The 3,472-nt window shown below is 41.8% G+C and overlaps 1 long non-coding RNA gene across 1 annotated transcript; it reads right to left on the reverse strand.

The window, feature by feature from the left end:
- Window positions 1-3,240: 3,240 nt before the first annotated feature.
- Window positions 3,241-3,472, reverse strand: LOC112140057. The gene is made up of 2 exons (XR_002918104.1): window positions 3,358-3,472; window positions 3,241-3,290 (listed from the first exon to the last, which is right to left on the reverse strand). It is a non-coding gene; the product is annotated as an uncharacterized LOC112140057 (long non-coding RNA).

Here is a 3,472-nt window from a genome sequence, read left to right on the forward strand (position 1 = left end):
GAGAGCTTTTACTCGAATGAATCATATTTTCATACAATTTAGAACGAATATCTTACAAAACAACATAACACAACCTCTCATTTTCTGCGGTGCTGCGTACAAAATGGCAGGTGCACGTCATTCGGCTGCGTGGTTGAAAACCGAACAAGCTAGTTACTTTTCTTCCCTTTTTAAACATAAAATAACCATAAACAAAACATTTCTATGGGACTTTGAGAACAAACTGACAGCTTAGACTCCAAAAATATTCTTAACAAATCAATGTTTACCTGAAAGGAGAAAGAAAGAAAACGCGTCGAGCTGTTTCCTCATTGAGAGCTTTTACTCGAATGAGAGAAACAAGCCCTGTGCGCCCCCTTCTGGCCGTTTTAGGCATAAATCATTAGAGAAGTAAAAAATAAGAAAATTACAGATTTTCAGAAAGAAAGCATTCAGAAGGACATCGGGTGATTTTTCTGTGGTATTAAAATAAAATTGAACCTTATATGTACCACACCTAAGGCTGTCACTAAAAAAAAATCTAGTTTCCACAATAACAAATAAGGTGGGCTGGATGTTTACCATAGAAATATTTCTACATGTATGATTATCTATAATATCACCCACATCTACACTCCGCTAGTTAAAGCCTAAATTGTCACTTGTAGGGATGGTGCTCATCTTTCTTCTTCTTCCAAACATGATGAGTGAAATGAAGATCAGAAAGTTTTATTTTGGTCTCAGCCAACCACATGACTTTTTCCCCATGACTCCTCTATATCATCCAAATGGTCATTGGCAGACTTAAAACGGGGGCGTGGACATGAGCTGGTTTAAGCAGGAGAACCTTCCATGCATACATGATTTCAAACCATGACATCTTACAGTATTACCAACAGGGAGATGCAGCGTAAGGTGAAAGTAGAGGTGTCAAAGGCCAAACAAAGAGCTTATGATGACTTGTATGCTAGGTTGGGTAGTAAGGAGGGAGAGACTGACCTGTACAGACTAGCAAGGCAGAGAGATCGAGATGGGAAGGACAGGCAGCAGGTTAGGGTGATCAAGGATAGGGATGGTAATGTGGTGACAGGTGTCAGTGGTGTAATGGAAAGATGGAAAGAATATTGTACTTTGAAGAGTTGATGACAGAAGAAAATGAAAGATAACAAAAAATAGAAGAAGTGACTGTTGTGGACCAAGAAGTAACAANTGAAGAGTTGATGAATGAAGAGAATGAGAGAGAACAAAGAGTAGAAAGAATTGTGGAAGTGTCTCGGAGAGATGGCAGTGGAGATTCTGACCGGGTTGTTCAACAGGATCTTAGGTGGTGAGAAGATGCCTGAGGAATGGAGGAGAAGACTTCTGGAAACTGCAGAGAATCAAGCTGATGACTGATACAATGAAGTTGTGGGAAAGAATAGTTGAAGCCAGACTAATGTAAAGAGATGGGATCTTTCTATTTTAATGACACAAAATATTGGCTGTCCCTAAGTTAATTTCTCCCCCTGAATTCCGCGTTGGGTAACCTCTCCTTAGCTTGCTCTTCTTCTGTGGTTTCTTCATTATATGTTGTGTGCTCGCTTTCCCTCCCCCCTTCCTGTATAACTGTCCAGTGGGAGAGGTGGGTGTCCGGTGACATTTCCAATATGAATCCTCATTTTATCTTAGTTATGCCCATAATCCTGTTATTATTGAAATACAAAAACTTGAAAGACTGACATTTTATTTTGATGTAATAATTAGCTGATCTCCCTCTGCCTGTCACTCTCATCTAGGAGCTAATTCGGGCAGCTAACGCCGTCATTTCTGTGTCTTTCCTTTCTGGAAAATTGTCAGATCTGCAATAAATGGAGGTGTTCTCCGAGGGTGCTGCTGTGCATCCACGCCTTTTATTCCCATCAACAACACAGAACTGATCCGGTTACACTACGAACAGAAGTGAACATTTGTGAGCAGCAGTATGGTTTCATGCCAAGAAAGAGCACTACAGATGCAACATTTGCTTTGAGGATGTTGATAGAGAAGTACAGGGAAGGTCAAAGAGAGCTCCACTGTCCATCCATCTTCTTCCGCTCATTCGTGACCGGTATGCAGGAGCACCACTCTAAGCAAAGATGCCCAGACTTCTCCCCGGCCACTTCCTCCATGGGGGCCCAGAGGCGTTCCCACATCAGCCAAGAGACAGTCTCTCCAGCGTGTCCTGGGTCTTCCCCAGGGCCTCCGCCTAGTAGGAAATTCCTGGACCACCTCGACAGGGAGGCGTCCAGTCCGAATGTCTGGAGCTCCACTGTGTCTTTGTAGATCTGGAGAAAACTGATGACAGGATCTTGAGAGAGGAACTGTATCGCATGAGGAAGTCCGCAGTGACAGAGAAGTATATTCGAGCAGTGTAAGACAGTGGTGAGGTGTGCTGTAGAGGTGACAGGAGTTCAAGGTGGAGATGGGATAACATCAGGGATCAGCTCTGGGTCCCTGTTTACAAAGGTGACGGACAGGAATCACCATGTACTATGTTTGCAGATGCAAACATTAAGAGAAACAAAAAAAAAACAAAAACAAAAAAAAAAAAAACTGGTCAAATACCTCAAAATGAAGTCTACAAGTCAAAGTATTTCTAGTTCTGTTTAAACCCAATTTGGTTTTACATCCCAATTTTAAACTCAATTGTTTTTATGAAAAAAACACCATTAGATAAGTAGGTTACAGTATTGACTCAAGTTGAATTGGAAGCTCATTACCAAGCTATCCCCCCCCGCCAACCAAGGTGTTATATGCTGCACTAGTTCAACTCCCACCAAGTCCTTGCTCTAACAGTTTCTGTAGTAGTTCTTTAGAAAGTCATTCAAGTTGTAGGTTTGGACTGTTGGCACAAAACAGCCCCTTTTCTCCCAGAAGCAGGAGAGATCATGTTCCATCACACAGTTCACTTAACTGCATTTCTGTCATCTGCTCCCTAATCGCAAACTCAATGTAGCTCCATCAGAGTAGATTAGTCTGTTCCAATTGAGCTTCTGCCCCATCTTGAAGCAAACGCCACTTTATAACTTAGCACCTCGTGTTGTAACCAGATCCAGGCAAGCAGCAGTTACTCAAGGTAATTTGAAGACTCAAGTCGCTTTAGCAAAACACATATTTATCTTGAGGCCTTGATTTGATTGAAGCATCAATTCCCATTTTCACTCTCTCATTGTCCCAGCAGTTAAAGGCCATCATACAAGACCATGCCAGTTTCAAAACCCAAAACACAAGAGTTTCAGTGGATGGTTTTCATACAAATTTATTTTGCCAACAGGAAGTCATGCCAGTTGTACCTGCAAGTATTTAAGAGGTTAGAAACAAGCCTCATTTGATCCCCTTCAGTAAATCTTCAATATCTACCTCAGTAACCCTTCTGTCCCTTAGATCCAGTCTTGGAGGATCCACCTTGTTTGCCTCCATCTACATCCATGTGGTCAAAGATATCCGTAGTGTATTTGGCATCAGAACTGAAGTC

Source organism: Oryzias melastigma, unplaced genomic scaffold (assembly GCF_002922805.2).
Source record: "Oryzias melastigma strain HK-1 unplaced genomic scaffold, ASM292280v2 sc00669, whole genome shotgun sequence".
NCBI classification, from domain to species: domain Eukaryota; kingdom Metazoa; phylum Chordata; class Actinopteri; order Beloniformes; family Adrianichthyidae; genus Oryzias; species Oryzias melastigma.